The sequence below is a fragment of the Lithobates pipiens genome, unplaced genomic scaffold (genome assembly GCF_037356315.1).
Source record: "Lithobates pipiens isolate NorthernLeopardFrog02 unplaced genomic scaffold, aLitPip1_a1.2 Scaffold_18, whole genome shotgun sequence".
Taxonomy (NCBI): domain Eukaryota; kingdom Metazoa; phylum Chordata; class Amphibia; order Anura; family Ranidae; genus Lithobates; species Lithobates pipiens.
Genome location: NW_027507758.1, coordinates 360,555,196 through 360,570,067, shown reverse-complemented (window position 1 = coordinate 360,570,067; position 14,872 = coordinate 360,555,196). Strand labels below are relative to the sequence as shown.

Here is a 14,872-nt window from a genome sequence, read left to right as displayed (position 1 = left end):
TGCTTGCCAATTTGGGAAGAAACTTCCCAGGTTTTAAGGTACATCACTAAAAACATAACATTTCCATAGTCCGGACACTCTGCTAATGACTTGCAGAGCTTGTCTACAAGTTCTTAGCTATCTGACAATCTTTTTCTTTTATGGGTGTAATCCATCTCAAAATCAGCAGTACCAAGTCTCCTGGAGTCACACTGAGCAGTAAACCAATTTGCGAATATTCAGGGTCATAAAACAGACTGGCCCTGAAACATTTTATCTTGATTATTAGCAGCCTATTTTTCAGCCATTATAATGTGGTATAAAGGCAGATTGCAGTCAAAGAACGAGTGACCTCCGCAGAGTAATTGTATGGCTGCTCAGTACTACAGCTTACTAAAGACTTCCATATGTGCAATTTCTGGGCAGTGTGCAAAGATTTACTAGGGTGGTGGCTGGGACACAGACATGTGATAATCATTGTGTGATGGTAATAATCAATACGCCAAGGTGAAAGAATAATTAATGGAATGAATTTAACCTTTTTAGTGTAAAAAACAAACAAACAAAAAAAAAATGTGTCTTTTATAATGTTACTTACTGGGTTTCAAATGGCATCATTCATCATTGAAGCAGGTCTCCAAAAATAGGTATTTTCCTTGGTAACTAAACAATTCCATTGGTAACTTGGTGCAGTCATAGAACTCTCAGATAAGAAAAATCTGTAGTCCTAGTACCCTCTCTGGAAATGTGCTCTTTCTCCGTTATAGAACTGCTCTCAAGTAGATGCATCACTCCTGAAAAGCACTGCTCTCCTATCACTCTCTCTAGTAAATGCACCACTCTCAGATAAAGCACTGCTCTCATATCACTCTCTCTAGTAAATACACCACTCTCGGGTAAAGCACTGCTCTCATATCACTCCCTCTAGTAGATGCACCACTCTCAGGTAAAGCACTGCACTCATATCACTCTCTCTAGTAGATACACCACTCTCAGGTAAAGCACTGCTCTCATAACACACTCTCTAGTAGATGCAGCACTCTCAGGTAAACCACTGATCTCATTTCACTCTCCCTCTAGTAGCTACACCACTCTCAGGTAAAGCACTCCTCTCATAGCACTCTCTCTAGTAGATGCAGCACTCTCAGGTAAAGGACTCCTTTCATAGCTCTCTTAGGTAAAGCACTGATCTCATAGCACGCTGTCTAGTAGATGCACCACTCTCAGGTAAAGCACTGCTCTCATATCACTCTTTCTAGTAGATGCACCACTCTCAGGTAAAGCACTGCTCTCTTAGCACACTCTCTAGTAGATGCATCACTCTCAGGTAAAGCACTGCTCTCATATCACTCTCTAGTAGATACACCACTCTCAGGTAAAGCACTGCTCTCACAGCATGCTCTCTAGCAGATACAGCACTCTCAGGTAAAGCACTGCTCTCTGAGCACGCTCTCTAGTAGATGCAGCACTCTCAGGTAAACTACTGATCTCATTGCACTCTCTAGTAGCTACACCACTCTCAGGCAAAGCACTGCTCTCATAGCACTCTCTCTAGTAGATGCAGCTCTCTCAGGTAAAGCACTGCTCTCCTAGTACCCTCTCTAGTAGATACACCACTCTCAGGTAAAGCACTGCTCTCATTGCACTCTCTCAGGTAAAGCACTGCTCTCTGAGCATGCTCTCTAGTAGATGTACCACTCTCAGGTAAAGCACTGATCTCATAGCATGCTGTCTAGTGGATGCACCACTCTCAGGAAAAATATTTCTCTCATAATACTCTCTCTCTCTCTAGTAGATGCAGCACTCTCAGGTTAAGCACTAATCTTATAGCACTCATTTTAGTAAATTCAACACTCTCAGGTAAAGCACTGCTCACATAGTGCTGCATCTACTAGGAAGAGTGCTATAGAGCAATGTTTTACCTATGGGTGCCATACATACTAGACAGAGTGTTACTAGGTAAAACATTGCTCTCATGCAGCAGACCTCTCTCTCTAGTAGCTACAGCATTCTCGGTTAAGGCACTACTCTCATAGCACTCTCTAGCAGATGCACCACTCTCAGATAAAGCACTGCTCTCATCACACTTCCTCTAACAGATGCAGCACTCTCAGATCACATATCACACTCTAGTAGAAATACCACTCTCAGGTGAGCATTGCTCTCATAGCTCCCCCTCCAATAGGTGCTAAAAATATGCACAGTCACTGTACTAATGGCACTGGCTAGGAAGGGGTTAACATTAGGGAGAATCAAAGGGTTAACTGTGGGCCTAGCCTGTGCTTTCTTTCGGTGTGGGAGGTGCTTTCACTAGGGGAAGGCGTTGATCCATGTTCCTTGATTTGAAGGAACACAGGATCAATGCCTTCCCTACTGACAGAGTGGCAATCTGCCTTGTTTACATAGGCAGATCGCCATTCTGCCTGTGTACTGTATATACAGTGGGTGCCAGTAGACATTGAGTCCACAGTACCCGCCACTGGGCTTGCACTAGATACATGATCTGGCACAGAATGGCCTCCCTGCCGCAGTATATGTACGGTGGGCGGTCCACAACTGGTTAAAGTGATTCTAAAGGTACATTTTTTATCTTTTGCAATGGTTTTGCACAGAGCCCTGATTCTCCTCTTCTTGGGTCCTCCCCACAGATGCTTCTGGCTCCTTCCACCTGCCTAATGTCTCCATAGCAAGCGGCTTGCTCCGGGGGGCACTTGAGTGAGCTTGCTGCTGTCTGTGTGCCAATAAGACTCACAAAGCATAACTCGGCCCCACCTCTGATCCCTCCACACTGGCTGTGATTGACAGCAATGGGAGCCACTGGCTCCTGCTGCTGTGTCTCAGCCAATAAGAAGGGAGAGATCGGGGGAAGCTGCTGCTCTCATGTACATCGCTGAATCAGGATCGAGCTCAGATAAGGATAGGTGGGGGCTGCAGGGGAAGCTGCACTCAAGGGTTTTTACCTTCATGCATTGAATGCATGAAGGTAAAAAACCTTCTGTGTTTACAACCACTTTAAGGACTGCTCTCATAGCACTCTCACTGGTAACATGAAACCTTCAGAGCACTCTCTCTGCAATCCTGCAAGACGTGCTAGAGCCTGAACTGTAATGATCCTACAGCCTACCATAAAGTCACACATTTTTTGACACATTGTTAAAGAGTGTTTTTTTTTTTTTTTATTCTGGTTAAGAGTAGGAAAGTGTTATATCCTTCTTAACCACTTGATGCCCGCCCTATTACAAATAGACGGCGGCAAAGTGGTTTGATAATCCTGACCGGACGTCATATGACGTCCTCAGGATTATGAGCCGCTGCGCGCTCCCGGGGGCGCGCATCGCGGCGATCGTTGTTGCGGGGTGTCAGTCTGACACCCGGCAACTACGATCTCGGTAAAGAGTCTCCGAAGGAGACTCTTTACCACGTGATCAGCCGTGTCCAATCACGGCTGATCACAGTGTAAATGGGAAGAGCCGGTGATCGGCTTTTCCTCACTCGCGTCTGTCAGACGCGAGTAGAGGAGAGCCGATTGGCTGCTCCTCTGACAGGGGGGGGTCTGTGCTGATCGATTATCAGCACAGCCCCCCCGAGGATGCCCACACTGGACTACCTGGGACACCACCAGGGAAAAGGTAATCCTCCCTAGACCACCAGGGATGCCCATGGTCAGCACAATGGATGCCAATCAGTGCCCATATAGGATGCCAATCAGTGCCCACAATGGGCATCACTGATTGGCATGCATTATTGTTTGGCACTGATTGGCATCCATTAGTACAGTATAAAACCAATGCCGCCTATGAGTGCCCACCCGTGCCGCCTATGAGTGCCCACCTGTTATGAGTGCCCACCTGTGCCGCCTATGAGTGCCCACCTGTGCCGCCTATCAGTGCCCACCTGTGCCGCCTATCAGTGCCCACCCATGCCCATCTGTGCCGCCTATCCATGCCCATCTGTGCCAGCTATCAGTGCCAATTTGTGCCACCTATCAGTGTCCATCCGTGTCGCCCATCCGTGTTGCCCATCCGTGTCGCCCATCTGTGTCGCCCATCCGTGTCGCCCATCCGTGCCGCCCATCCGTGCCACCCATCCGTGTCCATCAATGCCACCTCATCAGTGCCACTTCATTGGTGCCCATCAGTGCCGCCTTATCAGTGCCCATCAGTGTAGCCCCATCAGTGCCCATCAGTGAAGGAGAAAACTTACTTATTTACAAAGTTTTGAAACTGAAACAAAAAAAAACATTTTTTTTTCAAAATTTTCGGTATTTTTTTATTTGTAGCGCAAAAAATAAAAACCATAGAGGTGATCAAATACCACCAAAAGAAAGCTCTATTTGTGGGAAAAAAATGATAAAAATTTCATTTGGGTACAGTGTAGCATGACCGCGCAATTGTCATTCAAAGTGCGACAGCGCTGAAAGCTCAAAATTGGTCTGGGCAGGAAGGTGTTTAAGTGCCCTGTATTGAAGTGGTTAACCACTGTAGCCTCGGAACAATTTACCCCCCTCCTGACCAGAGCCCTTTTAGCGATTTGGCACTGTGTCGCTTTAACTGACAATTGCGCAGATGTCCTTTCTTCCCCACAAATAGAGCTTTATTTTGGTGGTATTTGATCGCCTCTGCGGTTTTTATTTTTTGCGCTATAAACAAAAAAAGAGCGTCAATTTTGGAAAAATGCAATATTTTTTTACTTTTTACTATAATAAATATCCCCAAAAAATATATGATTTTTTTTCCTCAGGTTAGGCCGATATTTATTCTTCTACATATTTTAGGTAAAACAAAAAAGAAGAAAAATCCCAATAAGCCTATATTGATTGGTTTGTGCAAAATAGGGGATAGTTTTATGGCTTTTATTATTAATTATTTATTTTTTACTAGTAATGGTGGCGATCGGGACTGCGACATTATGGTGGACAATTTTGACACATTTTTGGGACCTTTGGCATTTTTACAGCGATCAATGTTATAAAATTGCATTTATTACTGTAAAAAAATTCACTGTTAGTGAAGGGGTTAACCGCTATGGGGCAGTGAAGGGGTTAAGTGTGTCCTAGTATGTGTTCTAACTGAAGGGGGAAGGGACTGTGCAGGGGAGAGGACAGATCGCTGTTCATACTTTGTCTGTTTATACTCTGTATAAACAGACAATCTGTCTGTTCTCCCCTCAGAGCACCGGAAACTGTGCGTTTACACACACAGATCCCAGTTCTCGGTGTGCCCAGAGTCATCGCGACTGCTGGGCACTCGCACGCTCCCCCTAGTGGGCGTCTATGGTACCAAAGTACCATGACGGTGATTTGCGCAGCCTAGCCATGTTGCCACAGTACACCTGAGGCGGCTGGTCGGCATGCAGTTAAAGTTGCTCTAGCTCTGACTGGTGAGTTCCTGTTTGCTCTCAGATGGGGATTTTATTCATATTTTGTTCACTCTCTAGTACAAAAAGTGATAGGAAATCTCCACAGCAGAACACAGGCAACAAAAAATAACCTTATAGGGCAGAGGTCTAAACATTTTTTTAAACAAAGAGCCAGTTTAATTTCCTTCAGACTTTAGGGGGGCCGAACTGTGCCCAGGGGGAGTGGAAATCTGACTGGTATCAGTGGGGGTAAACATCACAATATTTGGTATTAGGGGAAGGAATAGTGCACCATCACTGGTATTGTTGGGAGGCATAATGCCCCATTGTTGGCGTAAGTTGGTGTCCCAAGGGCCAGATAAAAACAAGCAAAGGGCTGCAGTTTGGAGACCACTGTCATAGGGTTTTTAACCATTCTCTAATAGTCTCGCGCTGCCTGAACTAAAAATAAATAAATATGGTGCTTGGTTGTGGCAAGCACCGATTGGGTCAAACACTACCCAGCAGGAAATATAATAAAAAATTAATATATGGTGCTGCGCTCCAAGTATAGAAAACAAATAAAGTGATCGGTGATTCATACAAAGTGCTAAGTGTACAAGATAATAGACTCCAAAAAATTATTCAAATTCATACACTATAAAACACAGTAAATGCAGAATGTGCTAAATGATCAAAGAAATAGGTGATGAACTTCCCATGTGCAATAGGTGCAAATAGTCCAGTATAGTACAGAGTCCAACACGACGCAAATCTAAACAGAATAAGGTGCAAGTGAGACAAAATTCAAAGTAAACCTATATCTTCAGAATGGTGCTAGTGATTACAGTGTTAAGTGCTGATTTCCAAATGGCATTTGTGATGTGAATAAGTTATTCTTTTCTTCAGTGCAGTTACACCTAAGGGTGCAGTGGCTCCTTACCTTACCGCTGTAAGGTAACAGCATTAAGATAACCAAGGGTAATCTGAATTCCAGGATCCTGCAATGGGTCTCCCTGAATATTTCTTTATGGATGGAGATCTATATGGAGCCTGGTATTCTGATTAATGCTTCTTATTTATATATATGTGTCTCCTTTACATGGGTTACTAGCGATGGAGATCCCCTCAGGTGGACACATCACCTGATGGAGAAAAAAAAAAAAAGAGAGCGGGGGGGGGCCCCAATGGTGAAGTATATAAAACTAGAGATTTATTTGCTTACAGCAAAAGTAAGGTACTCACAAAAAAGTAGTTAAAATTAAGTAAAAAACAAAACGAGTAGCGAGCTCACTGCCTGACGTTACTTCGGGTGCCCTCTGTAGAATTCCGTGGTGACGAAACCTGTCAGGGTGTGGCCTACACGACAGCCCAGCAGTGACGCTCTGCGCTTCACAGCCCTCCTGAGCTTTAACCGGCAGTGTTTACATCTTTTCCCTGGAATCGTGTGTCCCACTTGGATGGCTGAGTATTGCAAAGAGCGTCCTCTGCTTGCACTGAATTATGCTTGTGCCATTTTATTATTATGTATGCAGTTTTTACTAAGGGGTCTATTTGCGCAAGGGGGGGTTGTCTTTAATAAATGATATTACACTATATGTGACTTTTTGTTTGCATTCTTATGACAACACTGTGGAACCCCTGCACTTTTGGAGATTTTTTGATGTTGATGAGGAAAGAGGACGAGGCTGTATAACGAGTTATTTGATTGAATGCCTATTGACCAAGAGGAATCTGGTGAGTGTGCCCCCCCCAGGGGGAATGCGTTACACGTGGTGGACTGCATTTGGGTGACAGGTACACTTTCAGATTCTACCCCGAGCAACAGCTGCTGCTCTACACTTTTTAAATATTTTAGTATATTTTTAAGGTTATTTATCTCTTCCGCTGCTTTTCTGTTAGAGGTCAGAACTGGCGCTGAGTTGGTGTTATTCGTAGACCTCACATACACCGTTGCTAAGACCTTTTGTATATAAATTTAAGGTTCTGAGGTAAGAGCCCTTGAAGATGTTTATCTGTTAGCAGTATGTGCCAATGCCATTTTATGATTCTTTAAATTTTTTTTATATTGGGCATTGTAATCCAAAATGATCAGTACTGTATTTACCCTAGAATCTCATTTTTTCTTGTCTTTAACCACTTGCCAACCACTGCACGCCGATATACGCCGGGACAATGGCAGCGGTGGGCAAATGGACGTACCTGTATGTCCCCTTTAAGAGCCGGAAATAGCAGGCGTACAGCATGACCATGCCCACGGCCCGGCAGACTCAATGTCAGCCGGTCTCCTGGTGATCGTGTCACAGAGCTTCAGAACAGGGAAGTGCCTTGTACACATCATCATCACCTGTCATCAGGAGCGGTGATCGTTGTCATGTGACTTGAAGCCCATCCCCCCCAGTTAGAATCACTCCCTAGGACACACTTAACCCCTTCATTGCCCCCTAGTGGTAAACCCCTTCACTACCCATGCCATTTACACAGTAATCAGTGCATTTGTATAGCACTGTTTGCTGTATAAAAGACAATGGTCCCAAAATAGCGTCAAAAGTGTCCAATGTTTCCACCATAATGTCGCAGTCCTGATAAAAATTGCAGATCGCCACCATTACCAATAAAATTTTTTTTAAATAAAAATGCCATAAAACTATCCCCTATTTTGTAGACGCTATAACTTTTGCGCAAACCAATCTATATACGCTTATTGCGATTTTTTTTTAACCAAAAATATGTAAAAGAGTACGTATCAGCCTAAACTGTGGAAAAAAAAAGTTTCTATACTATTGGGGATATTTATTATAGCAAAAAGTAAAAAAATATTTGTTTTTTTCAAAATTGACGCTTTTTTTGTCAATAGCGTAAAAAATAAACGCAGAGGTGATCAAATACTACCAAAAGAAAGCTCTATTTATCGGAAAAAAAGGATGTAAATTTTGTTTGGGTGCAACGTTGCATGACTGCGCAATTGTCAGTTAAAACTAATCTTCCAGTCTTTCGATCCATTTCTGCAACTTCTAATATTTTCTCTTTTATATGTTTGCTGTTGTATCCTTTATTGATGAATCCGTGTCCTATTTTATTTGCTTGGGCTAAAAAGTAATTCATTTGGGTGCAATTTTGTCTCAGGTGCATCAATTGGCCTTTCATTATATATTATAGAACCAATTTTGACAATGACAGCTCTCCAATGGGAGATTGATGTTTTTATCTATATTTTTAAACTTAGTTTTTGAACCGAGTATGCACCTTTTTTTGTATAATTTCTAAATCCAGAAATTATATAGTCTTCTTACTGATGACCCAGGTTAGTTTAATACTTCTATCATTCCTTTTCAGTTTTTCTAGGAAATATACCAAATGGTTCTGTTCCCCTTTTCACAAAATAAAAATGTCATCAATATATCTTTTGAAGATGACAAGTTCCACTGATGTATTTGTAAACACAGTTTCATCTTCCCATTAGGTCATAAACAGACTCGCTACACTGTGTGCAAATTGTGCTCCCATAGCAACTCCTGTTTTTTGATAGTAGTAGTTGCGATTATACCAGAGGTAGCTGTTCTTTAGGCAGAAGTCTAGACATTTGACAAGAAATTTTCTCGGAATACAGGGTAGTGTGGTATACATTCTTAAGCCCCATTTTGTAGCTTCACACGCCTGATGGTGAAGTATTACTGTATAGAGTGATGACACATCGGCTGTGGCGATAATCCATGGTCCTTCTTCCTTGGCATCCTTTCTAGGATTTGCAGCATTTGCTTTGTATCTTTCAGGTACACTCTTGTGTTCTGTACGGCTGGCTGTAAATAGTTGTCTATGTATTGTCCAATTCTAGCAGTAAGGGAATCTATCCCATTAACTATCATTCTGGGAGGAGGGTTCACATTATCTTTATGCAACTTTGGTAATTAATATATAATCAGTGTACTACAGGATTCGGATATTAGGAACTTGGCCTCTTTTTTACTCAATATATTCCCTTTTAAACCTAGATGTACAACTTGTTCAAGTTCCTTCCTACATCTGAATATAGGTTTGCTGGGTAGTAAGTGTTTTCATCCTCTAAGTGTTTAATCGTACTCTCATTATATTGTGCTTTATAGAGGATCACAATTCCTCCTCCCTTATCCGCTGGTCAGATAACGCCATCTTTCCTTCTTTTTTCTTTATCTTCAAATCTTGTAGTACTATTTTTTTTGAACACCTCAATGTGTTTATTATTGTTCACAGGGGGATTGAAAATTTATTTATTTTCTAAGTTCGTTGTGTAGAATCTCCTGTTTTTTTACTTAAAGTCCGGTTTTAATTGGGTTAATTGCTATGTATTTTTTAATATTCAGCTTCCTAATAGATTTTTGGATCCCTATAGGTTTGAAATTTGTCCAAGTTCTTCGTAGGTGCATATTTTAACCCCTTGTCCAAAACTCCAATTTCTTCTTGTGTGAGTGGCATGCCACTTAGATTAAAGATACCCTCTTTTTTTACTCTCTTTTTTGCTTGTTGCCTCTACCCTGATCTATATCCTCTCTTCTTCCTGGACTTCTCGTCCCTCTTATTTCGTCTGTTCATCTTGTGGATAGTTCTCTGTGCCCCTCCCTAAAAAAGACCTATTGTGGTGTGGATCTTGATAGTATGTCTGATAGCATCTCTCATCTTTCTTCTTCATGGCGGTCTCTAAGGGGAGCATAGTAGTTGTGTGTTGGTATAGGGCTATGTTCGTAAGGACGGTCCTTGAGGTGGACCCCCTCTATCTCTATGTCCATGTTCATAGTTGGGTATTGGGCTTCTTCCACATTGTCCATGTGTCACATGTGGTACCCCCCTTGTGTTTCTTTGTTCTTAGGGTGGTCTATTCCAATTGTTATTTCCATTGTAAGGCTTCTTGTTATTTCTCCTATGCACTTTTTTTCCAACTGTTTTGAGGAGTCCAATTGTGGTATGGAGGTCTTCTGTCTGAATATTGTGCGGTATGATGATTGGAGTTCCCATACCATTCATTAGGTCTTGGTTGTCTTGGAGTTTCAACTCTATTTCTATCATGTCTGATCATTATACTGATAGAGTCTATTTGATGTATTACAATCAGATTGTGTGTTCACATGTTGTGGATTAACTCTAAGTTTTCTCTGGTGTAGAGTAGGTAGAGATGGGATCTAAATGTCCCAAATGGCTTTGCCATTTAAAAACGTAGTCATTTTTAAAATTACTAATATCTCTAGTGTATTTCTTACTTTTTGTACTTTGAACATCTTTATCTTTTTTAATCATGAACATCTACAAAAAAAATGGCCGCCATACTGTTTTAACTATAGGATTACAAAAAAATGGCCGTTCGTTAGTACACAACATTAAACCTATTTAAGGACACTTCGAGTGCTAATATTTATTCCCTGATGAAGTCACCTGATCGTGACGATACACGTCAGAATAGATGGGCAACGGAAGTGACATCATGCAGCAAGCTCGCTGCTTGTTTTTGTGTTTTACTCCATTTTAACTGCTTTTATACGAGTACCTTACTTTGTCTGTAAGCAAATAAATGTCTAGTTTTATATACTTCCCCATTGGGGCCCCCTGCTCTCTTTTTTATCTATCTGTTGATGTGTCCACTTGAGAGGATCTCCACCGCTAGTAACCCACGTAAAGGAGACACATAAATAAGAAGCATTCACACGGATACCAGGCTCCATATAGATCACCATCCATAAAGAAATATTCAGTGAGACCCATTGCAGGATCCTGGAATTCAGATTACCCTTGGTTATCTTTATGCTGTTACCTTGCAGCGGTAAGGTAAGGAGCCACTGCACCCTTAGGTGTAACTGTACTAAAGGATCACTTATGCCAGTTGGAATTCAGCACTTAACACTGTAATCACTAGCACCATTCTGAAGATATATGCTTACTTTGAATTTTGTGTCACTTGCACCTTATTCTGTTTAGGTTATCATCGTTTGGACGCTCTACTATACTGGACTATTTGCACGTACTGCATATGGGAAGTTCATCACCTATTTCTGTGATCATTAGCACTTTAGAGTTTGCATTTACTGTGTTTTTTTAGTGTATGAATTTGAATAATTCTTTGGAGTCCATTGTCTTGTACACTTAGTACTTTATATTAATCACTGAGCGCTTTGTTTTCTATACTTGGAGCGCAGCACCATATATTGATTTTGTATTATATTCTAAACCATGATTCAAATGATACACAAATACCATTCAACATCAGCAATCAGGCACATAGATCAAGTTCAAGATCAGCCCACCTACAAGTTCTTAATATATGGGAATTTTACAAGCTCATTTCCAGATGTGGATATCTATAATTGTTACTGATAAGATATGCTTTTCAGGAAAAATCACATACAGATGGCTGCTAGCCATATTCCACACATTATAAATCACATAAAAAGGCCGGAAATATTACATTGTTTTCTTTTAAATTAATCATTGGCACCTATCATATGTCCTTGACAAACATGTTACAGACAAGTGCCCTAGACCACTACAATTATTTTGCAGTCAACATATGCACTATATATATTATGGTAAAGAAGAAGTATGGCCAAAGCTTTTTTTGGCCCTACATCTCCTGTAGGTCACAGAAGTGTACTTACAGTATTTCTGCATTCCTGTGACCCAGATTCAGCCAATAGTGGGCTAAAGTCTGCTGCCAGCTGATGTCACAGAGCTGCTCCAGGCACTGTAGGGATCCTGACAATGTCAAATTCACCCAGATGTCTGACTGGCAGCTGGCCCAGCCACTCAGTGCATTGTTGAGAGCCTGAGCCAACTGCTCCTGCCTCTCCACAGCCCGGCTCTCCAGTGAGTGCTGGAGAGGCAGAGGAGAAAGCCAGTGACTGACAGTCACATCTCTGTGCTCAGAGGACCCAAGAACTACGGTAAGTGACCAGTGGTCTTTGATTGTTTATTTCTTAGGGTAGGTCTGTTGGGGGACAGCTGCAGCATCAAACTGATGCTGCAACGATTTAAGCGAGTATGAATTTTGCAAAAAGCTAAATTGTACATTCATTTTCATTGGAGCCTGCAAAACACTGCACAATGCTGTGGCTCCTGTAGACTCTTCCTCCAGCCCCGGGCTCATACAGAGGTAAAGACCTTCGACTACAGGGCTGGATGAAGTATCAATAGACTACAAGTGTGGTGACATCACCACATTTGTGTTCCACTGAGAATTACAAGACCCACTGTCATGGTAGAAGATGGGACTTGTAATATTTTCGTTCACGGCTTTCAACTTCCTGTGAAAGAATGATGCCTCTGATGCTGTAGGGAAAATGACCTTCTGATTCTGTAAAAATAAGGAGGAAGGAATGGACAGTTTGGGGTTGGGGGGCTGTGCATACTGACCATGATTCAAGTTACAGTCTAAATATGGGTGTAACATAATATATGGTAAGAAAAATGAAGTGATTTTTGTGTAAAAAATCTGGATAAGTTATCACATTCTTGACAGAGCTAGAGATAAAACCAAGAACCCTGGTGTCTTTTTCCAACAGTCTTGTGGTATTAGTGTGCCTATGTGTTAAGAGTGGTATTGAGGGCTAGGTGCTTTGATGCAGGTTTAGAATTTTCTATATATTTACTTTCTTATTATTGCAAAAACAAAGAACTGGAAGTCTTCAGAAAGCTGCTCCAGAAATGCAACTGTAGGTGAGAAGAAATTCCTAAAAAGTGAGAGCAATTTGGTTCTTTGACAGTTGTCACCAAACAGGTCTCCCCATTTGGAAGATCTACCCTTTTTTTGATGACAACATAACATTTTGGATTTCCCATCACTTCTTATTTCAGTGATTATGATCACCAGAACAAATGAAGAGGGGCAATCTCCACATTGGGAGATAAATAAAATCCCACACAGGTTCTAACATATTCCCATTCTATTCAAAAAGAATTGCGCTATATATACACTTTAAAGTAGTTCTAAAGGCTTGACATTTTTTTATCTTAATGCATTACCTGCATTAAAGTTAAATACCACTAGCAATATGGCCCCCCACCTCTCTTTATACTTCCCATCTCGATCCAGTGCTGTGCCCATCAGCACTAGTGCTGCTCTCTTCTCGCAGGCCATTGACTCCTGCTGCTGTCATTAAAATCCTTTAAGGAGGGAGCAGGGGGTGGGGCACAGTCATGCTGGGTGTGCCAATGGATGCACACAGCCCACAGGTTTGCCACCATAGGAGACAGCTTTATATAGTGGCACACTCAGAAGAGGAGGCGCCAAGAGTACCAGCGGGGGACCCCAAAAGAGGAGGTTCTGGGCTGCTTTGTGCACTACCATTGCACAGACCAGATAAGTATACCATTTTTATTAATTCCTCTCAATGAATACCATCCAGTCAATGCACATTTGAACTTGGTGACTTGCACAAGAATTTATCTTTCATTATGAGATAAAAATATTAAAAATGATGGAGCAGGTGTGACATGGCGTATACTTTTCTATGTGCAGCTTTGTGGTCAAGAGTAATATGTCGGAGATAGAATTAAATGGACACACTTAAAAAAAAATTACATTTCAACTAACGTAGGAAGGAAAAAAATAATAAATAAATGAATAAAATAAAGCTTTGCTTAAAACCATTGTAACATAAGAAAAGAAAATCATATTAAAGCTCTTCTAATTGCCAGAAACAAGGCATTTTGGCATTAAGTCAAGTTTCATTTTAATAAAAATTCCAGAGAAAATGGAAAATGTGAAAATGTGTGTTCAGCCTGATGAAGGTCATGTCCATCTATTCATGTTATTTTTTTAATACAATAATCATCATTGTGAAAATCTCCCCTACAACAGCTATGGAGGTCTGCAGGGGTAATATAAACCACTACTCTATGTGCCAAGGTGCTTCAACTCCAGCCCATGGTTACTTTTGCTTCTACCAATAAAACTCAATATTTAGGTGTTATGCAAAATAGGCCCGGCATAAATAAATGAGCCAGGCAACATCTATGTATGTGTTCTAACACAGTTATATACAGTATAGTGGTAATGTGTATAAAAACTGGCACCATCCTTAACTCAGGAATGTACTGAGGTTGGGCACAAGAGATATGTATGGGTAAAAAATACACATACTTATGCATTAATGTGAAGGGCTATATGAGACCGTGTCCTAATGGCATCTTTAGCTTTATAACATGTCTCGCCAGCATGTCTTACCCCACACATAAGTTCTATACTCATTCGGCAACATGGATCTCTAAAAGTGGAACTTTAAGTAACAAATAAAAACAGGCGAACAGGCAGGATTTTTAATGCAGAAGAGGAGTGCTTTGTCTCTTCTGCATTAAAATGGCCTAACTGCCTGTCCATCCCTATACAGTGAGCTGCGCACGCATGTGTGACATTTGTCAATAAATGTTTTATAAATAGACCCTTAATATTTAATTTATTACATTTTACCACATAGCTTTTGTGTCCTGTAGTCTGAGAGGCAAAGTAGTTATAGAGTGCTTTATTAACAAGTTCAGGCATCCATACTACACTTGTAGGCTTCTGAGTATATTATAACTGGAAAAGGAACTAACT

At 41.4% G+C, this 14,872-nt stretch overlaps 1 protein-coding gene across 2 annotated transcripts in view; it reads right to left on the bottom strand.

Moving 5' to 3' along the window:
• The window catches only part of P3H2 (prolyl 3-hydroxylase 2), a 272,890-nt gene that overhangs the window by 77,695 nt on the left and 180,323 nt on the right, over window positions 1–14,872 (bottom strand). The window lies entirely within an intron of this gene.